The sequence below is a fragment of the Sus scrofa genome, chromosome 9 (genome assembly GCF_054392235.1).
Source record: "Sus scrofa isolate SSC_HxYL_T2T_F1_AM1 chromosome 9, Sscrofa_HxYL_maternal_Yorkshire_Landrace_v2.0, whole genome shotgun sequence".
Taxonomy (NCBI): domain Eukaryota; kingdom Metazoa; phylum Chordata; class Mammalia; order Artiodactyla; family Suidae; genus Sus; species Sus scrofa.
The window spans coordinates 122,308,503-122,331,083 of record NC_139391.1 but is presented as its reverse complement, the minus strand read 5'-3'; the positions used below and the strand labels follow the sequence as shown (position 1 = coordinate 122,331,083).

The following is a 22,581-nucleotide window of genomic DNA, read 5'->3' as shown; positions in this document are numbered from 1 at the left end:
ATCCGTGCAACTTTCCAGGGTCCCTGAGGTCCCCCTGCCCAGCTCCCCCTAAATCAGTTTCCCAGCTCAGCAGAAAAACTGGGCAGGACTGTATTGAATCTATTCCCCTCCACTGCCCCTCACTGCATTCCCAAATCACATCTGGCTTCTAGCACTTTCTTCCAACCAGCATTTAATCCTCAGCGGTGATCCTTTTAAGAAATTTAATTTCATTCTCCACCCTTCTCTCCCCACCTAACTTTGCCCATAAAAAACAGTGCTGGGGATTTTCAAATTCTGACATCATATAAAAACTTCTTTGTTCTGCAAAGTACTCATTCTCAATGCCTAATCCATCTCCCAGCGCCACTCGCGGGTGATGCACTGCGTGTTCCCGGAGTTTATAGATCTCTCATTTGCTGGCTGCTTCCTACAACAGCCTAGAAGTTCAGCCTTTTAAAAATCAATCTGGCTCTGTGCTTTCCTGCACCCCCACCTCACAGTTTGCACAGAATGGCAGTCTGCACTGAAGACTCTTGAAGATATTATTAGCTCTTATTTTTGGAACCACCCCCAGGCCAGCAGGAAAGTACCAGCTCCAGGCCCTCACCCAAGGCCCTCATGGAAATACTGACAGCCCTCCACACACCCAACTCCACCCTTTCTACAAGAGCATTCATTTCTGAAAATTTAGGTGGTCAGCTCAAAATCCCAAGTACCATCAGAAAGCCCTAACTAGAACCTGGTGATTCTACAAACGATCAAGAGAAATAATGCGAATGCTAATAACTAAAGTCACAATTAAAATTTATTTATTTATTTACTTTTTTGTCTTTTTGTGGCCACACCTGTGGCATATGGAGGTTCCCAGGGTAGGGGTCCAATCGGAGCTGTAGCCGCTGGCCTATGCCAGAGCCACAGCAACGCAGGATCCGAGCCACATCTGCAACCTACACCACAGCTCAGGGCAACACCGGATCCTTAACCCACCAGGGATCGAACCCACAACCTCATGGTTCTTAGTCGGATTCATTAACCACTGAGCCATGACCGGAACTCCACAATTAAAATTTATATTAAAAATGAAGATCAGGATTTTTTTTTTAAGAGCTCACCCCATACCAAGCATGTTGCTAAAGACTTTACCTAAATTATAACCCTCAGAAAATCTTTAGCAGTAGGTACTGTTATGACACCCATTTTTTGGATGAAGTTGAGGCACGAGGCAGTGAGCAGCCTGCTCAAGATCACACGACGAGGAATTCATGAATTTGGGGTTATGCTTAGGCTATGTGACGCCAAAGCCCGTGCGTGTGTCCATTACACTACACTGCTTTCCCGGGGTCAGTTTGAAGCAGCTAAAGCAAAAGAGCGTCTTTATCATAATCACCCTATGCGGCTGGTGGGACCAGGAGTAGGAATTGGGCCTCAGAAGCAGCTGGTGCCAGGGACATAACGGCCATCAGTGTGCTCTGGGAGCGTGGGGGAGGGGGCGCTTGCTCCCCCAGGTCACATGTCAGGGAACGCAGCTGCCACCACATGGTAGAACTTCAGGCTGAACATGCTCGATTTTCCTGGATTTAAAAATGCCCTGGGAAGGGAATGACTGGCAGGGGGACAGTCATGAAAAACCATGGCAACTCCCTCAGTAGCCACATGGGTAAGATGGAGGGAATGGGAACAGCAGTTCCCAGAGGAAGCTGGTCGGTTCCACAAGGATGAGCATAGAAAAGGATGCTGGGAAGATCTTCACATGGGCATGTCTGGAAGTGACCTTGGGTAGGTTGAATCACCTTGTGAAACCGGACACCTCCTCAGAAGGATGGTGAGGATAGCATGTTCCTCACAGAGCTGTTGTGAGGACAAAAGAAGACATTGTGTGTCAACTACTTGGCATGGTGCCTGGCACATGGTAAATACCCAATAACCATTAGCTATTACTATTATTAAGTCTGAGCCGTTGTGGGCTCACAGTGCCTGGCTCAATTTTATTCCTTATAAATAAACATTATTATTCTAAATCCCTTGGCACACAAGATTCTCACATAGCAGTACTTTTTGCATTCTGGAAAAGTGGGGAAAAGAGCTAAGGGGAGACACGATGTCCCCAGAAGAGAAGCTGTTCTAGGATTACAAAGCATCTGGCAGGTGTGACGAGGAAGCTGGGTGTACATGTGTCTTTAAATGTGTCTTTCTGCGTCTCCGCCCCCTGTGTATGTCATGGCAGACCAGAGATTCGAGAGCCCTGAAATGGGCTGTGAGTTCTGCATTTCTGCCTGCCCTTCCTGTGGCCAATGCTCTGGTCTCCTCGGTCTACCACTCAGCCTCCCTGTGGCTGGCGAAGTGGATAATTCCACAGGGATCCAGAAGTCCTCAGCTATGGAGGAAAGAAAATGGAGTCCTTGCTCCCTCCGTCTTAGCCCATAAAGCCACTCACGGTTTGGGAAATCTCCAGTGCTGTTAGGAGCTCTCCCGCCTATTCCCCACCCACCCACCTCAAACTCAGTGTGTCCTGCAGTAGAGAATATTTTTTTGGTTGGCAGCTTGGGGCTGCAGGAGGGAAGCAGACACTTGGAACCTTAAATGCCAAATGCATCCATCTAATTTATTCAGACAAGTTTTCATCTGGGTATTTTCTATACTATCAAACTCTGTATCCTTCAGTGAAGACATTTGTCTTAGCGGAATAAAATCTCTTAATGGTTTAATAAAAAGCACTTAACTCAGTTTTCCTAGTTTTATGAGTGCCTTGAGGTCCTTTAGGAGAGCAAACATCTTTGCTGGGATCATTGAGGGAAACATAATTATTTTTCTGCCTCCTGATGTATTATTTTCTGGAAGGAACAGTTCCAGATGCTCGTCATATGCTCGAAAATTCTCTGAAGCTCTGTCAAAGGACAGGGATTCTCAATGAAGAACTCAGCGGTGTCCCTCCCTCCTTCCACAGTTGACCTGCCCGTCCCTTCAAAGACATCCTCTACTTCTTTATTCCTTTCTTTGCTGAAGTAGCATCTGTGCCATTATCATCGCCAATTTGTTCTGTTTGGAATAGATGGAGAAAAGAGTCTGGAGGTCAGTAAGAACCAAGTGCCAGGAGCAAAAGCCAAACAGGAAATTAGGTTAGTAGATATTTCATGAGGACAAAAACAACTGGGGAAGGGAAGGAAAGCTAGATGGAAAGAAATGGGTTAAGAGTCAGAGGGGTGGGGCGGGAAGCAGGAGAGCCAGGAAGCAGGATATGGGTGAGGGGAGTGTGAGCTGCATAGGGAGAGGGTGGAGGAGAAGAAAGGAGATGGGTCACATAGCGAAGCCAAGGTCAGGCGAGGAACCAGAGCACCACACCTGAGCACAGGTCACAGGAATGTGCACCTAGGAAGGGCAGGGGGAAAGAGAGGGCATATAGGAAGGAGAGAGAAAGATGGCAGAAGGATGCAGGAAAGAGGGAAAGAAAGCAAGGCATTCAGAGATTAGAGATGGTTAGAATGAAGAGGTTCATAGGGGCATAGACATGGTTTTCATTTTACCAATGTGTAAAGAAAGGCTTGGAGTTAAGTGACCGTTCACCTATCGGTCTGTGCTTTCATTCACTCCTTTGGTCACTGAATGAGTATTTGTGAGGCACCTTCTATGTGCTCTGCTCTGTGCTAGGCACAGGGGCACCATGTTGAACAACAACAAAAAAAATAGAGTCCCTTGCCTCAAGGAGCTCCCAGTCCATGGGGCCTCTGGACAAGTGAACTAGCAAGGGCAGCCCAGGGGATGAGAGTTACGATAGCACAGGGCCGGGCAGCAAGGGGGCTGCCCAAGAGGCCCCTGGCAGCCATGTAGACCTGGCAGGGTAACTACAGACCCACAAGCGGGCCACCAAAGAGCCTCCGGCTTCCAGGAGTTGGGCGACAGAGCCTGAACTAGAGGCCCAGTCTCCTGGTTTCCAGCCCCTTGCAGCCAGTGGCCTCTGGGGGTTGACTGTGTCTCCCTCAAATGCCAACATTCTGACAACTCATCTCAAACCCAAGTGCAGAGGAGCAAATTCAAGCAGCCCCCTCTCCTGTATGTCAGGAACCCCTCAGGGGCTCACTGTCCCCTTCAGCTCTCCTGGTGCTAGCTTCCCATTTTATAGACTCTTAGAGAAGTTTCAGTGAGTTTGGCTCCCGTAATTAATTACCAAAAGTACAGGGGGATCGTAACTTCTTCATTTACTACATTGTTTCTATCTGGTTAATTCATTCATACATTCAGCTAATAATTATAAAGCACCAGACTAGAGAGTCACCTTCTTAGCGTACCCTCTTGGTGTACATTTACTCTAATATGCTCAGGGTACAGAGTGTTAGTCTTCTTCGCTGAGTAAACTTTAATCAGCGTTTTCCTCATTAGCCTATGGTAGCATATAAGCTTATGGTTCATGCAATTCATTTTATCTTTTTAAATTTAATAAGACACAAGTCGGATGGTCATTAAGGGTCTCCTGTTGTGCGTGCAGAACTGAAAATAAACATGGATAAAATTAACTCTGGTTCATTATGTTCAGCAAGAAAAGTTTTATCCCTTCCAGTCATCATAGCAAGGACCACAAAGGCAAAGTCTGAGAAGAGCTGTTTCCATTTCCTCCCCCTTCCTGTATCCATGTGACATAAATAATGAAACGGTTAAATGGTAGGTCTCGTTAATTTGGTCATCCTGGTAGCTGATTTGGATCAGCACGGTGCAGCCTAGAGGACTTCAATCCTTCATTCTTCTAAAATCTAAAGATGAAAGAAAAGAAAACTCTCTCTGCCTTTGAAGAATTTGCAGGGACATACCCAGAAGATGGACAATGAACTGACTACTTGATGTTGGTAGGTGATGTGACATCTGGGGCAGGGGTGTGGTCGGGGAGACAGAGTGTCAGGGAGGCCTCACCAAGGAGATGACTCCTGGACATTATTCAAGTGGCTCTGGTACAGAGGAAGGCCAGCGGCCACTCCCAACAGGATACACTGGGACAAGGCTTTCTGTGTAGGGGGTATACCTGCTCCCTGAGAAAAGTTCTGAGTCCTTCTAGATTCCCAGACTCCTATCTGGGTTACGAGAGTGAAGGTTTGAACTAAGGGATTAACTGGAAAATAGCTTTGTGGTTGTGCTCCAATTAGAAAAATAGACCAAGAAGCAGACACCAACATTTAGCCAATATCAACCCCCAACCATGGTCCTCTTCCTCAGAACCACGCACAAGGGTAAAATCTGATAGGGTAGGTGTTGGCTCTGATCCTTCCACTGGGGCTGGTCTCAGGTGGAATAGGACTGGTTATCTGAGAGCTGGGTCCAAGAAACAGAGACATATCCTCTGTATGTGAAAATCCCTCTGATTTAGTGAGGGAAAAGGCTTAGAGGGAAGAGGGTACATTGAAATTCATCTCCAATTCTTATCTCCACAATCAACTTTTAGGACAACAGAACTTTCCATGCCCCCAGGCCTTTCCTTCAAGGATTAGTACTGGCACAGATGTTGGAAAATGTTAACAGTGGCCTCTACTGTCCAGACATAGTATTACTGTATACTTAAATCTTGTCATATTCATTAGTTCGTTTGTTCATTCATTCATCCATTTTTCAGTAAATGTTTATTGAACATTTACCATATGTCAAGCTAATAAGATAATGTGATTCAAAGGGTGCTGGAATGAATGCCCCACTTCCTTTTCCCTAACCTCTAATTTTCTCTCTCACTGGTCTGGCCATAAAGCCAAAAATTGCAAATTTCTCTCTCCTTAGTATTTAAGGCATTGTAGTTCACTGTGAAAATGCAGAAGGGTTTTGGCTTAAGATAATATATTACTCCTTGGTAGTCATTAACACTTTAGCAGAAATTAGTTTATCCTATCAGGAAGAAGCATCTTTAGGGTGAGTAAATGCAGACTGTAAGTGTGGATTAATAAAAAGATAAGAAGTGGTCTGGGATTTGCTCCTAGAAAGTGTAATGCAATGAGACCCAAAGGGCCAGAAAAAGAAAACTGAGGGCATTAGGCATCTGGAGAAAAGAGGGAGGTCAGAGAAAAGCAGTGTAACTAGTGCCTTTGGGGCAGGGGTTCTTGGTCCAAATCTGGCCTCTCTTCCTTACTAGTACTGGATCTCAGGTGAGCTTACGAACCTGGCTAAGCCTCCCCCCAAATTCCTCATATAGCCTTATGGGAATTAATTACATGTGTAAAGTATTTAGCACAGTGACAAGCACTGAGTAAGTATTCAGCAAACATCAGTCATTATGATTCGATTGTGATTAGAGAGGAGGATGAAGGAGGCTGTGGAGGCAGGGGGAACAAATGACTGCTCACAGTTTTGGGGTTTTTTTGGTTTGTTTTTTGCTTTTTAGGGCTGCACCCATGGCATATGGAGGTTCCCAGGCTAGGGGTCGAATCGGAGCTGTTGCTGCCAGCCCACGCCACAGCCACAGCAACGCTGGATCTGAGCCATGTCTGCAACGCTGGATCTGAGCCATGTCTGCAACGCTGGATCTGAGCCATGTCTGCTCCAGCTCATGGCAATGCAGGATCCTTAAACCACTGAGCGAGGCCAGGGATTGAACCTGAAACCTCATGGTTCCTAGTTGGGTTAGTTGACCGCTGAGCCACGACGGGAACTCCTCACAGTTTTGACTAAGTCCAGGCCTTCCTTCTACCCATCACATTCTTAGGGCAGATATCCTTTAAGGAGCACAGCGCCAGGGAACGTTTCAGTGCCTGACCTTGCAGCTGGAGAGTAGGGCCAAGGATCAGAACTGCAGAATTAGTCCTGGGGTCCCTACAGCCACAGCAGTCCTGTGGCTGATGTGAGGAGTCTGAGAGAGAGTCTTCATGGAGACTTTATCAGAACTGAGCACACGTGGGTAGACGGGTCCCTGTGGCCAGTCCTGGCCCCTCCTCCTCCTGCCCCTTCTCCTACATGGCCAGTGTCACCACTTGTCACTGATCTTTCTGAGGAACATGAAGATAGAAGCTACTTCCTGGAGGTCTCAAAGGCCTTAACTTTTTTCTTGAATCTGCACACAATTCTACTCACGGAGGTTTGAAGTAGATCTGTCCATGGTTATGCATCTTCCAAAATTAGCACATCTCATTAGCTTGGCTCAGAAGTATGAGGAAAATGCAGCTCCCTGCAGCAGCTAAGAGGGTTTTCCAAGGAACCGACCAGCCACAAAGCAAATCAGAGGGATGCCATAAGGTCCTTAGAAGTCACATCTCAGAATGGGGGCTCGGAGCTCAGTGAGTCAGTAGGCAGTGAGAACCCAACCTGTGCTATTATTATGATTGGCATTGAGGGTGGTATGTGGGGCTAAATGGAACCAACCTCAGAGGGCTGATTGCCAAGTCCAACCCACAGACCTACATACAACAGGAGCTGACAGTCCCCCCCCCCGCCCCCCGAGAGCTTAGAGAGACGGGGGTGCCGACCTTGAGGTACCAGGTCACCAAGATGGAAAGTTGCGGGAGGAGAATAAAATGAAGATCCCTCTACCCATGTAAAGAGTCCCCATGTGTGTAGCTTAATCGCCTAACAAGAGATCAAAGCAAGATGGGCTCCAGCCTGAGATACTGACTTGTGGGTGAAGGGGAACCTCATCAGCGGGTATCCCCAGGCGCCTTCTAAATGAACACCAGTCCAGTGCCAGGAAAAGAACTGCCCCAAATTCCTCAAGAAAACCAAGGAGTTATACAGCCACCTCCCCCAAATCTGCGAGACTGGCCTCCAAGGGTATGTCCTGGAACTCGTGCCCTTAGGACACAGAGGAACAATTGCACCATCACTGGAGAGGGCATCTTTTCTATTGCAAACAGGGGCGGTCAGGGGAATCAGAGAGTCAACATGGGGCAAACTCCTGCTAGTGGCTGATTATCTGGAGTTTGAAGTGCAATTCTACCTTGCGTCCTCACGTGTAATCTTGAACAAAAATTTTTTTTTAACTTTTCTGAACTTAATTTTCTTACCTGTAAAATGGGGATCACAGTATCAAGCTACAATTGTGAAGATAATATAATATAATATTCCTAAGAAGAGCCTGGGTACAAGATAAATGCTCCAAGTACAAGGCTAAAATAACCCTTATGCCCCAGGATTTACTAGCCTCCAACCATAGTGTGGAGTCCCATTTCCTTTTTATGTCTGCATTTGTATAGTATGAGCCCCAGTGGCCTAATTGCCAATGGTCATAAGGAGAATTTAACAAGAGGATACTGATGGCTTAAGCACAATTCCTGGAGAAACAAGAGTAGGTCCTGCTAGAGGGAGGTAGCCATGTAGCCCTGTACCAACAAAGTCCCTTGATGTCCTTTGCCACAGTTGTGCAGGGGGTGGGGAGGTGGTACTTCGAGCCAGGGTTGCTGTGCTTCTATCTTTTCTTGAATCATCAACTCTAGTGGCTGCTTGAAGAAAAGTGTTGTTTGTTTTTCTTTTCTTTCTTTCTTTTTTTTTAATGGAGGGTGCATAAGTGTCCCCAAAGGATGCTGGTCTGGATGGAATTAGTTCACAGACACCAACCTGAACCCCAGGGTTGGCTCTACTCTACTTCTTGAGCCACACCAGAAAGGTAACTGAATGTTTACAAAGTGCAGAAATAGGTGGAGAAACTGAGGCATGGAGCAGTTAAGTGACTAGGGCAAGGTCAGACCATGAAGCAGTGTCTGCACAGGACCCCGTTTCTGCTCACTCTTGTAGTCTGCTTTCTTCCTAAACTCACACAACTGAGTCCTGCCTACTCCACACCCCCCTCTTCTCTTCCGCTCATATTCCTGTCGCTCCATGTGGACAAAGTACGCACCCGTCTTGAAAGTTGGTGCAAGTTTTCTCACCCGAAGCTGTGTAGGACTACATGTATAAATTAAACTGGGAGCTTCCAATTATCCACTCTAAAGAGAATTGCCAATGAAGTGAAAAATCCAAGAGAGCAATTACACATAATCCCAAATGGTTTATTTTTAGTGTGAGAACGAAAGCTGTGGCCCTCTGTTTGCAGTGCATTTCATTTCTCTATTATGCCTTGCGATCACTAATACTCAAGTGAATTTGCATTCTTTGAGCACCCAGCAAGTGACAGCGTAGGCGGCAAGCCACCCAGAAGCATGCTGGGTGGCAGAGGAAGCCAGCTGGAGATTAAACACTTGCTCTGCAAAGATCGGCACTTAAATGGCCCATCCCCACCACCGGGGATGGTCAAGGCCAAGGGACCCACAGCAGGAGGGAGAGAAACACACGGGGAGATGGAGGGGATGGGTAACTTCTAAAGGTTCTTTCCAACCCCCTGTTTATGTAAGAAGGCGCTGTGTGCTGTTATGAGTGTACCTCAATTAGTACACCCTTCACTTAATGTCCTCCAAATACTTCCCTCTCTTGCTTCAGATCCTCGAAGCCCTGACTGGCCTTTTCCAATTCTCAAGCCAGCAGCATCTCTCTGGGTCTTGTATCTGTATGATTTCCAGTATGTTGGGCTTGTCTGTTTTCATTAGACGCTGCTCGCCACGGGGCAGGGAGCCGGATCCCCACGCATCAGCAAAGCGCTGCATTATGTCCAGCGCTTTATAAACACTACAAACAGACAAGAAATTGGCTAATGCCTGAGATAAGCAGTTGACACAAACCTCCACATGTAGATGGCATCACGACAAGAAGTAAAATCACCTCCATGTGGGGTTATAGGAAGCGCTCTCTTCAAAAAGATAAATGTTACAACCTAGAAAATTTCATCAGCAGAACTATTCTAAGCAGGTTCCTCTGAGTATGTGTGGAACATATGAAAATGGCATATCTTCTTTGACGCCGGAGTTAGAAAAGAAAATGTTATTAGCGGGAATGACATATGTGAGCTTAGCTGTGAATAAATATACAATGTCTATGTATATACATTATATGCATAATAATAACACCTCAAATCTATATGGTGTTTTTCTTCCCAGGAACTAAAAATGATCCATGGTTATTATTATCTCATTTATCCTTGCAGATTTTTTTCACTTATATTTTGCTAGCATATTACCAAAATATAGACATATTTAAGAGTCATTTTTCTGGCACCCTTTTCCTATCCAGGCCTACCTTTCATTACACTCTCCTTAAAATGGAGTTAGGGGAAGGAGCATAATCCCATTATAGGATCTGGCAGTTTCTTCATAGGCCTAGAGAGCAGAGGCCTGCTTCCTGCTGTGACGCGTCTCTAAAGACCAACAGGCCTGAGTTTCCTCCCCCCACCCCCGAACCCGAGCTTCCACAGAGTTCAAGCTCCCAAAAGGCTCACCATTTGGGGTTCAAGGAGAATATCAGGTGAGATGCCTCTATTACTTGACAAGAATTGCACATGGAACTGTTATGACCTGCTAATGCTTCTGCAAAAATTATTTACCAGATCAGTGGAATTCACTTTACAACAAGGGATGGTTGAGTAGAGACGACTGGTTTTGCTTGGGAGATGCGGCTCTGGGTGGCTAGGGGGGGCAGTGTGGGGTGTGAATTGTTTCAGCCACCTTCAAAGCGGGGAGGCTGAGGGCGCACACTTCCAAGGCAGGCCTTGGGATGCTGGGGAGCCCGGACGAGGGCTTCAGGGGATGAGGACCACCCACACCAGCTATCGAGCGGGTCAGCCCAAAACAAAACCTAATCTTTACCCTGCTCTGAGCTAGGAAAGCACTCCTGCCATTCACTGTCTACTTGGTCCTCCGGGCAGTCTTATAAATCAGACCATTGTACAGATGTGTAAACTGATGCTCAGAGAGAGTGTGGTTTTCTGGAGATATCCCTGTCCTGTCAACGTGGCTCATAATAGCCTGCTCCTAAACTCTGGGAGGTAGTTAAACGGTCACCAAGGATTCTTGCCTATGGTCCCAGACATCTAAAGATGGTGAGGAGGAGAACATGTCAGTTACCATGCCTAGGTGTACTGGTAGATTTATGGCCCTCGGGCTGACAACTGACATGGCATCCCTTTGATTCTGCCACTTGCGCCATATGGGATCATCCTGGGCAGCTCTCTTTCTCCTCTCAGAGCTCTTTACTCCATTGACTCTAATGTCCCCCTGTGACTGCAGAGCTAGCTTGCTTCTTACAAGACCATTTTATTTATAGCAGTGTGTATATGTTAATCCCATAATCCCAACCTCCTAACTTATTCTCCCCACCGGGGACCTTTCCCCTTTGGTAACCCTAAGTTTGTTTTCGAAATTTGTGAGTCTATTTCTGTTTTGTAAATACGTTCATTTCCATCATTTTTTTTTTTAAGATTCCACATATACACATTACTATATATAAAGTAATCCACAAGGACTACTGTACAGCACAGGAAACTCTACTCAATATTCTCCAATAACCTATATGGGGAAAGAATCTGAAAAAGAATGGCTCTATGTATATGTATAACTGAGCCACTTTGCTGTACACCTGAAACTAACACAACATGGTAAGTCCACTATACTCCAGCATAAAATAAAAATTAAATTAAAAAAATTAAAATAACATTTTAGTATAAGACTACTGAAGTTTTGAGGGGGCATCCAGATATTCTGGACTAAATAACAGTTTTAGTCCTTAGATGATTTCAAATTCCTAATTACTTCTTGAATTCTTACATTTATTTATTGGTAGTAAGCTGGATAGAAACAAGTTTTCTTTTATGATCCAGGACAAGAGCAGCATGATTCAGGAGTCCTGAATTCTATTTGGAGAGTAATTAGGGATACTTTCCTGAAGGAGGCCATCTGGACTTTGGAGGATGAGCATAAATTCACCACGTTAAAGAAAAAAGAAGGAAAAGGGTATTCCAGGGCGCAAAGTGTGCACAGGGCAGAGCGTGTACAAGGGCACAGCAGCATCAACCCAGAACCACATGTTCCTAGGACTGTAAGCACTCCGCATTTGTGTAACATAAACTGTGAATAATAGGAGATGATGCGAACTAAAGCCAGAGAAGTACACCAAGGATCAGATTATAAAAGACTCCTTTGATAAACAACAAGGTCCTACTGTAGAGCACAGGGAACTCTATTCAATATCCTATAATAATGGGAAAGCATATAAAAAGAATATGTATGTATAACTGAATCACTTTGTTGTATAGCAGAAATTAACACAACATTGTAAATCAATGGTCCTTAAACAGAGTACATTGAAAGACCTTTTTGGGGGTGTGCCAAAGAGCATGATTTTATCCCTCTTGCCCCTGAAAAGCTAGCATAATTTACAACCCTTAGCATAGCATCTCCTGAAATTCCTTAGCCAACTCACCAGCAGGCCCACACCTCCTCCCCAAGCTTTTAGGACACAGAGATGAATAAATACAAGTAGAAATGTGCCATGATTTTAAAAAAATTGTTGCTTTGGCAGAATGGTGAGAAATGGAGGGAGAAGATGTTAGGGGCAAGGAGATTTGAAAGCAAAGGTTGGGGAAGTCTGCATGCGTTGGTGAGAATCTAAAGGAAAATTGAGCCAGGAGATTGGGGGCGTGGGGGGTCAAGGGATACTGAGGCGGCAGATAGGACTTGGTGGCTTGGAGAGAAAGAGCTCGACCCCTGGTGGCACCTTGTTCTGCTGCTGCAAGAGCAGCTGCTGCCATGGACCTTCTCTCATGTTGAGCCCAAAGCACTCATTTAACAAACACAGCACACCCTCCGTGTGTCTGGCGTTGCTCTAAGCATGGAAAACAGGTTAACTAACTTCATCCTCACAGCAACCCATGAGGTAGGGAACTACTGTTATCCCACTTCACACATGGAAGCTCTGAAGCATGGAGAGGTCGCATAGCTAGTGTGTGGTGAAGCTAGGGTTCTAGGTCTGTGCTTTTAACAACTATGCTAAGCCCTCTCGCAGTTCACTCAGTCACTCACATTCAGCCAGGATTAAGCGAGCATCTGTCTACCCACCTATCTACGAAACGCTTTACCCACTGTTGTAAGCACAGTCACCTCGTGCCGCATGTTCTAAGTGGTGCAGGCATTTAAAGACAGAGATCGCCACTACTACCAACACCCTCATTCTCTGTTTTCCAGAAGTTTCCAGGGGTTCCCATGCTCAGTCCCGGGCTGCCCTGTCATGCCCTTAGGTCGTCTTCTTCTTCTCTTCCTCCTCCCCCTCCCTCTCCTCCTTCTTCCTCTTCTTCCACTGCTCTGATCTCAGGCTGTGGGTCTTATATTCATTTGCCAGGGCTGCCATAGCAAAATACCACGGATTTCTGTTGTGTTTAAACAACAGAAATCTATTTTCTCATGATGTGGAGGCTGGAGGCCCAAGATTGTGGTGGCATCAGGGTCAGTTTCCTCTGAGGCTCTCTTCTTGGCTTGTGGATGGCTGCTGTTTCACATGGAATAGAGCTGATTTACAATGCCGGTAGTGTCCCCTGTGTGTCCTAATCTCCTCTTCCTATAAGGAGGACACTAGTCAGATTGGATTAGTGCATATATATCAGTTCATTTTAACTTAATCTCTTCTTTAAAGAGCTTATTTTTAAACATGGTCACATTCTGAAGAACCTCGGGTTAGGACTTCAACATACCAATTTTGAAGGGACACAAAACAAGCTGTAACAGGACTCTTGCCCATCGTCTCCAACTACCTGGTTCATAGATCAACCTTCTCCCAAAAACACTCGCCTTTGGAAAGACATCATATTACAGAAAGAAAGTGAATGAAATGAAAACCTATGCACATAGCATGGACCTTTCCAGAAATGAGGAATTTGAGCACGCACGCACACGCGAGTGTGCGTGTGTGTGATTCCTAAAATGACATCCTTCTGCCTCCTTCCCACAGTGGCTTGTGCTTTGACAGCTCAAGGGGAGGCAATAGTGATAAAAGCACACAGGCTAGCCATGAATCTTCTCATTTTAATGCACTTCATTAAAACCAGCATTTTTATTACAAAGACCTGCCAAAGTGAATATTAGACAGAAATGCATGTTAAGCTGCCATTGATCTTTTGGGGTAGAGTGTACATTAAAGAGTGTATTTCTCAGTCTGTTAGCCGCTCACACATAAAAGGGAAGAAGAATCAAAGGTAACGTGCTTCAGTCTTATTGCCACAGCATCGCTATGGCTACCCAGTGGGGGTGAGTGGGCAGAATCAGGCAAGGGGCTAGTGGCACCCACATCTCATTTCCAAAGGTGTTTAGGCATTTGGGACTTGGCTGTCTTCTCTCCTCACCCAACTGGCCTTCCGTCACAACTTGGAAGTCACCGCCAATTTACTGGGTCCCCTTTTCATCCCAGAGCATCTCATCCCCAAGGGAGGGTCTGAGATGTTCCTTTTCTTAGGAACAACCATTCAGCTAGAAGAACAGGATAATGTTTCTCCCTTGTGTTTCTTCATCAAGGAGACATTGTAATTCAAGAAGAGGGCCGGGGGCATCTTCGAGGTCTGCTAGTGATCAGCATGTGCGTGTGCCTGCATGTTTACGCTACCACGTCGACAAGAACAGAAACCAGATGTTTAACGGGAAGAGGAGGAAAACACATTTGGCAGCTGGGAAAGAAGGTTTATGAAGAAATCGTGTGTCTGGGGTTTACTGGACCCTGAGATGGAGTCAGTCCTTGTCTGCACAGAGTCGGACAATCCTCACTATGATTTCTGTCTGCTGAAATACAACAATTCGAGAGAAGGGAGTGGAGCTTAATGCTAGGAACTAATCCTGCCAGAAAAACAGTTTCTCCCAGGACCACCACATATTGTAAAACAGTCCCTTCGCCCATCACTACTATATTCCCCACTTCCACTCCAGACCCTTTTATCCTTCCATCCCATCTTTTTTTTTTTTTTTTTTTTTTTTTTTTGCTATTTCTTGGGCCGCTCTCGCAGCATATGGAGGTTCCCAGGCTAGGGGTCGAATTGGAGCTGTAGCCACCGGCCTACGCCAGAGCCACAGCAACGCGGGATCCGAGCCGCGTCTGCAACCTACACCACAGCTCATGGCAACCCCGGATCGTTAACCCACTGAGCAAGGGCAGGGACTGAACCCGCAACCTCATGGTTCCTAGTTGGATTCGTTAACCACTGCGCCACGACGGGAACTCCCTTCCATCCCATCTTAACTTCTACATCAGCGTAACCTTCCAAAGCTAGAGGTCCTTGATCCTCAAGCACAAATAGAGTCTGTGACCTGGAACCCTATGGAGGCGCCCAACTGCTGGTTTAGGAGAGCAGATGGCAGGTTTGACTCCTCATCGGCTAAGCCAATGATGGTAAATGTTAGACAATTCAAGAGAGATTCAAGTACCCAAAAGGGACCCAGACAACCAGAGACCCCCATCCTCCAAGATGTCACCCCTTCCTAGCTTAACAGCTCTGCCAGTCATTGCAAATCACCATACAGCACCAATGATTAATATTGCAACTAGTACAGCCTGACAGGATCCCTGCTTCTGTCAAGGACCCCCCAATAAAGAATTTGACAAGTTGGGAAGCAACAAGTACAGAGACGAGAAGGGAAGGACATGAGTGAGTTTATTACTCAGAGTGATGTGTTCACTTCGGTCCTGTCATGACTCATAAGACAGTTCTTCTGTTTCACTAATTGCAGTGTGTTTCTTGCTCTTCTCTCTCTGTTGTCTAATTTAGCTGTGACTTAGCTGTGAGCTTTCTGTTCTCAACAGTACAGACAGGCTTCTCCCTTCTACCCTGCCTGCACCCCCGCAGGGTAGGCCCCACATTCACTGGTCATGTCCAACCAGCACCGCTGTAGGTCTATCAGACTCAATAAGTCCAAAACACAGCTCAGTGATTTCTTCAGCAAGTGCTCTGCTTTCCGAATTCTCTATTAGTCAATAATAACCTCCAAACTGAAGGCCATTTTGACTCCTCCCTTAGGCCTGTTTTTGGCCCATTTTATTTCCTGAAAATGTCTCTTGTCTCTTCCCTTCTTCCCACCCCAACTTCAACCCTCCATTTTTGACCTTCAGTGACTGTCACCTGCACTGGCTGCAGCAAGAGCCACCCAGCCAGCTGCTGTGTCTCCAGCTGCCCCAGGCCAGCCTCCACACACTGCCAGACCCGTGGCGCCTTCTTAATGAGAGCTCTTTAACAGTTCCCCTTTACCACTAAAAAAAGTCCACCATGGAGTTCCTGTCATGGCTCAGTGCTTAACGAACCCAACTAGTATCCATGAGGACACTGGTTCAATCCCTGGCCTTGCTCAGAGGGTTGAGGATCTGGTGTTACACGAGCTGTGGTGTAGGTCATAGACGTGGTTTGGCTGTGGCTTAGGCCTGCAGCTACAGCTCCAATTCAACCCCTAGCTGGAGAACATCCATATGCCGAGGGTGAGGCCCTAAAAAGACAAAGGATCAAAAGAAACCCAGTCCACTTGCTCACCTCCATGGTCTTTCTGCTGGCAGCCCGGCTGGCCTCACCTACTTCTGCCCCGACTTAGCCTCATGCTCTACCCACAGAGGCTCCAAGCATACCTCTTGTGACTTGGCTCCTGCCTACCCCTCTGCCTGGAATGCCCCTTTCTTTGGCCGCTCCTGTTCCTACTTAAGACTGAACATAAGTATCTCTTCATCCTCCTGGAAGCTTTCTCAGACTCCCCTCGGCTCCACGTCCTCACACTGGATTAATCCCACCTCCTCTGTATTTCCATAATCTCTTTGGCATGTCACTGCTGTTGCATGTGCCAAAATATCCTACCCTCCGTGGGATCAGGAGCCGTGTTGTGCATGATAGGAACTCAACAAATGTGGGATCAATGAGCATGTTGTGTTAAAGGAACATCTAACGGTAAAGGGAATAAACACTGCCACATGCCAGACACTCTGTAGGCAGCACCTCAATGAAGCATCACATGAACTCCACGCACCAAGTATGTTGCCCTCATCCATATACCATGGAGGAAACTAAGGCTCAGAGAGGATAAGTAACTGGCTCAGAGATGACCAGAAGGGATTCAAACCCATATCTACACTTCCGTAACCATGCCCTTCCCTTCTGACCTGCAGAAGCAAGCTCCTTAACTCTCAGAAGGTCTCCAGGAAGGCAGGCAGGGAGACCAACTTCCTGGAGCTCAAGACTTGCTGTCCTGCTCCATTCGCTCCTGCTGCTCTGCCAGCCTCCTCTCCTGGCTCTGCTAGTCTGCAGGCACAGAGCTGGGCTTCCTCGGCTGCCATATCACATTGCAAGACTTCTATCTAATTTGCCGTTCCCTCTCTCCCTAAGGACACATTTATGTTAGTACTTTAAAGGCAAGCTTCTTGCGATGAAGCAAGCACGAATCCATTTTTCACTGGCATTCACATTATGGGAAATGCGGTGCTTTATATATTAACGAGTAATTTTCTTGGCCTAATGCAGTTGGAAATTCAATAAATGTCGTTTAAGCCCAATTTTCCCACTTGTAGGTCAGAGAGTAGCCTCTTGGGGGTGGGGAGAAAGTTCCCACATATTTCCTTGTCCTCCTCCCTGCCCTCATACCCACCATCCCCGTCTGTAGGTTCAGTATGACCATCACTACCAGCCAGCATGGCTGAAGACCCAAGCACCATGGGCCAAGGGGACCTCAAGGGCCACCATGTCTTTCCTCTTCACCTCCAAACTCATGGCTGTCTCTTGATGTCTGCCTGTGGCCAGGCCCTTCAAGCATCTCTCCAATGGGCTGAAGTTCCACCCTGAGAAAGATCATGCCTCTGAGTTAAGCATTGCCTAACTCACCCCTTCTCTTTTAGAATGAAAATGCTCTGTTAAGTCCTTCAGTTCTTTGAGTTCATTGTTTGATTTTGAGAACCAGGTCAATTTGTGGTTTGACCTTGGGTTTGAAAGGGTTAAGGAAAATGAACAGGCAGAGGCGAACACTCTGCCTTTGAGGTTCTTCCAAGGCTGACCCTCTGGCAGGGAGGAGCTGGGCTGGGGTGGCGGGGGCGGGGGGGCAGGCAGAACAGGAAGCTGCCTCTGGCCCCACACTGGGAGAGAGTAGACATCACCTTTGGGCAGGACATATTTTCCCAGCTCTGAGCACAGGACCCTGGGACATTTAGGAAAATGGGTCTAGGTCTGCTCTCTGCATTGAATAATAACTCAGTAAAATCTCAATTAAAACCGAGTCATAAATCACATTTAATGTTGCCCTGATGGGTTGAATCTAATATGCCAGGACTATTAATCATCTGCCAGGCCCTGGAATCCCAGCTTCCATCTTCTGAGGATTCAAGGGTTAAGGGCTTTTTCTCCCTCCTCTGTCATCACTTAATCAGACCTCAGAGAGCAAAGGCCAGGGTGTGTGGGGAGTTTGCCATGTCCTGAATGTGGCTGGGGAGCCCAGTTGGGAAAGATAGCCCAGATCTCTAAACAGGGTTTTTGTCTGCTGGGTGTGGACCATTGGGTGGGATGGTGACATGCAGATGCAGTTGTAGGAGCTAGACAGGCAATCTGTTAGGCTGAACAAGTTAACCATGGGCCAGACAACGCCTGTTCTTCCAAAAAGCAGTGGGCCTCAGACGTCTGGGGGAAGAAACAGGATGCCCTGACATAGCACATCAGTGACAAGGAGCACCCTCCCCCATACCAGGGAGCTGGTAGATACCCTGGTCAGCCCTAGTCAGCCCAGGAAGACACAGTCATGGTGTCAGGGCCCCATAACTGGACAGAGATTAAGGACAGGACCTGGGTCGCTGGGATGGTGCAGTCCCAGCCTGGAGAGACAGGAGCATACAGATCTCCTGGGAGATGGAAGGCTTCGAGTTGGGACAGAGGCCAAGCGACCAGCTGGGGAAACTGGGTTCCACAGAAACCAGAGGAAGCAAAGGGTCTTTTCCGAGGCCTCAGGGAACTCAAGGAGCCAAACTGGCATCCACTAGAAAAGCCAAAGCTGGAGTGGCTAGAAGATGAACTCTGAAGCCAGAGACTGGTATTTGATGCCTAGCTGTGCGGCCCTGAGCCAGGCTCTTCACCCTCCCACCCCCACCCCCAAGCCTCAGCTTCCCCAACTATAACACGAGAGTCAAAGAATTTAATTCCCAGGACTTTTTTGAGGATTAAAAGGCATAATAGTGGCCAGTATGATACCTACATGCAGCAAGCTGGGGGTCACCGTTATACTAACCTCACAGGTCAGGAGAATCCTGTGGTTGGTGTAACGATGAAAGATTTCTTTTGCATAGCAAGTTCAAGAGACCAGAGGCAGAAGGTCAAGGCTGCAGAACCAGGGTCTGAGTTGGTAAAACAGGGCTGGACTATGAAAAGGTGAGGGCCAAGTGAGAATTGTCTTAAGCCACCCCACACCACCTTGGTAGGTCAAACAGCAGGTCAGCCAATTGGAGGGCCTTAGGGGACCAGAGGAGGGAGGGTGTGGGCAGACTGCCACACTGGGCATCCAGTTCAAAGGGTCAGTCCTGGCTCCAGAGGGCAGCCTGGGCCATGAGCAGGGCTGCTTCAGAGAAAGGACAAGGTGGAGCTCTTAGACACTTCTTTACTTTCTCCATCCCTACCTCCTTCTTTCAACATATATTTCTGGGTCCTCTGTGCTATGTGCCAGGCACTAAAATCTTGACCCTAGGAAACCACACAAAGCCAACCCAGAGGGGGATGCAGAGACTGGTAAACAGGGCTGTACTGACTCCAAGGGAAAAGCAAGTACATTCTTACTTAAAAAAAAAAAAAAAAAGCTCATTAAAAAATTCACATAAAGGCTCTGAGCTGCTATATAATCAATATGCTTTGACATCTACTTAAGCATTTGTCATCAAGTCTCATTTTATTCCACTGACTAATACAAAGTAACAGCTGGCATTTATCGAGCACTTACAACATGCCAGGCAGCAAGCTAAAAAGTGTATGTGGATTATTTACTTGAACTCTCCCAATCTAGGAATTTCAGCAGGATTATTAGCCCTCTGTTATAGATCAGGAAACAGAGGCGGCAAGAAGGAAAGGGACTTGCCCAGGGTCCTAGAATAAGTAAGAAGTAGAGCTGGGATTTTCATCAAGGCCAGCCCAGCTTTGAACAGCCATGTGTCACAGGACTTCCTTCCCGGACCAGAAGGGCCCTTGCTCATTCCTCTGGGGTGCCTGGCACACGGACCTGGAACACAGGCATCTCTCTTACCAGTCTATGAAAACTCCAAAGCAAATGACCTGATCTGCGGACTGGCTTTCCAGGTCTGGCCAGACTCAGGGTCCACTTTGGTAGGAACAGGGTGAGTCAGGTGCCTTCAGGACGCACAGTCCTCTGTTCTCTCCCCTTTCCAGGGGAGGCAGAGCCCTCCAGGTGGCAAAGGCCCTCTCCAGCAGCAACCTGGTGGCTGGATTTCTCGTGCCCTGCATTTGAATGATTGTCCTCATTTTCAGTGCCCTTTCTATGGTATTATAACAGGGAAGTTTTTATTTTTTATTTTTATCTTTTTAGGGCCGCACTTGCAGCATATGGAGGTTCCCAGGCCAGAAGTCGAATTGGAGCTGCAGCTTCCAGCCTATGCCACAGCCACAGCAAGGCCAGATCTGAGCCACATTTGCGACCTACACCACAGCTCACAGCAATACCGGATCCTTAATCCACTGAGCGAGGCCAAGGATTGAACCTGTGGCCTCATGGATACTAGTCAGATTCATTTCTGCTGAGCCACAACGGGTACTCCAGAACAGAGAGATTTTAAAAATAAAGTCAATTGACAGGGTAGGGGACACTGAGAAATAAAAGCTAATTTCCTCACCCTGTAAATGCAGTAGGACAGTGGAAGGTCCCCCAGAGGGCTGCTGTTCTGCTCCAGAACCTGACCTCAGCTCACATCAACTGTTGTTCACGTGTATCCTTTCGGTTTGGTACATTTGCTGAGCTCACTCTGAGGAATGATCCAGTGTACAATCCAGAAATTTCCTGGGTGCTTGAACCCTTATGTTCTGGGTGCTATTATATCTGAAGTGTGTGGCTTTCCCAGCAGCTCCTGACCTTCTCATTGCTAAGCCCTAATTCTCCACATCTAGTCTCTCTAGCTAACTTCTCATCTTCCTTGGACTGGCAGTGTCTTCTCGCTCAGTACCATCTACAGTCTTTATTAATAGGATTAATGGGATTAATTATTATTGCTCTCCTTCAGGACTGTTCACATTTTACTGAATACTTTAATTCTGGATATTGGATTTCTGAAGCCCTGAGGCTCCTAGGACAAAGGTTAACCCATGTCTATTTAACATGGTGGGCAAAATGGATTAGCCCTTCATTCTGAAGTGCTGAATTCAATGCAGTTGGGATTTGTCTTATATAATCAAATAATACTTATCCTTGATTATTCCCCTTTTGAGTTCAAGGCTTCCTATCAAGGGTTGCAAAGAAGAGATTTGTGGCTTAGACCTTGTGAGGGAAGTGATTAGTCACGTGAGGATCAAGGACCAATTATTCAGAATGAACAAGCCTATGTGGTAACTAGACATCCTTTCTGACAGTATACCTGTGCTTCAGATTCAAGAACCTTGAGGCAGTTCAGACCAGAGAAGAAAAGAATGTCACTCCTTGGCAGCCCTCTGCTTTATATACTCCTGATGATGTTACCAGCTCTGCTGGAAGCATACACTCAGCGGGTAGCTACCCAGCAGCCTCTTCTCACTTTTTCTTTGTAGCATAATCCTAATTTGGTTCAAGTTGATGAATTAATTTGGCTCAAGTTGGTTTGGTTCAAACCAATATTAATTTGGTTCATTGAATGATGGCAATCAGTTTAGGATTGCTCCTTCTCCAGCACCTGGCAGGAAGGAGAGGAAGTAGGTCTTGGTCAGTCTAAACCAAAGATGGTAACTCCGTTCTCCTTGAAAGGAATTGTCATGGAGATGGGCACATGCACAGTTCTGGCCAATGAGCTGTGGGGTAGCTTTAGGGGATGTTCTCACTTTTAAAAAGAGATACAAAGAGGGGGGTATTTGTATTCTGCAGTAAAACAGGCAGCCTCAATATCTGAGTTCACTGGGAATGGGTTCTGGAATTGTAATGATATTAATTTGGGGGCCTGTTCCTGTTCCCTTAGAACTCAATTCATGCCTTACCCATTTCCAGACTTTGAACATTGCTAGGTAAGGATGTGATAACTGGAGCTGAGGCAACTACTTTGGGATCAAGAGGAGTCTGGCCTAAGAACAAAAGCCAACATGATGAGAATGTCAGGGCCAGAAGACTAAAATAACCTATAATTCCTTCATGTTTCTTTGAGCTGTTAAGTAATCTGGCTTAGCCTAGGCTTTGACTTTGGACAGGTGTTTATATTGAAAGTATGTAAAAAGAGGAAAGACTGAGGGTATGGCAACAGCACACATGATCCTGAAATAAAACCAGTAAAGGGCTGAAATCTTTGGAAAACAGAGGAATCGGAGGCCCCTGTTGAAACCTTTAAGCAGGTGGTATAAGTGAATCTAAGGAAGCCCTACCTAAAGGTCATCTACTCCCTCCAGGACTCTTGCTTTGGACTCTAGGCTCTTTAGAGATGAAAATAGACATAAAATCTTTTAAAGCAGAGTTTTTCCAATGTTATTCAGAAAAACTGCCCTTCTGCTCTGGCCCCTGACGTCTAAAAAGTTACTGCTGGCCTCTTTCCTCCTCTAATAAAAGTACAACAACACAATCCTACATTCTACAGAAATACTTTCTAAAAGGGTCTATCACTAAGTCAAGAGACTAACAATTA

At 46.5% G+C, this 22,581-nt stretch overlaps 1 protein-coding gene and 1 long non-coding RNA gene across 20 annotated transcripts in view; one reads left to right on the top strand and one right to left on the bottom strand.

The window, feature by feature from the left end:
• The window catches only part of LOC102162878 (uncharacterized), a 462,928-nt gene that overhangs the window by 180,329 nt on the left and 260,018 nt on the right, over positions 1 to 22,581 (bottom strand). The window contains exons 7-8 of one of the 10 annotated variants that reach the window (XR_014816289.1): positions 12,900 to 13,353; positions 2,564 to 3,018 (exon numbers count right to left, since the gene is read on the bottom strand). The exons of 7 other annotated variants lie outside the window; for them this stretch is intronic. This is a non-coding gene — a long non-coding RNA (uncharacterized LOC102162878). Of the gene's footprint in view, positions 1 to 2,563; positions 3,019 to 11,555; positions 13,354 to 13,807; positions 14,565 to 22,581 lie in introns of those variants that run through there. 2 more of the 10 variants (XR_014816286.1, XR_014816293.1) reach the window with 2 other exon arrangements.
• TNR (tenascin R) overlaps positions 1 to 22,581 on the top strand; it is a 416,877-nt gene that overhangs the window by 259,591 nt on the left and 134,705 nt on the right. The gene's annotated exons all lie outside the window — the stretch shown is intronic.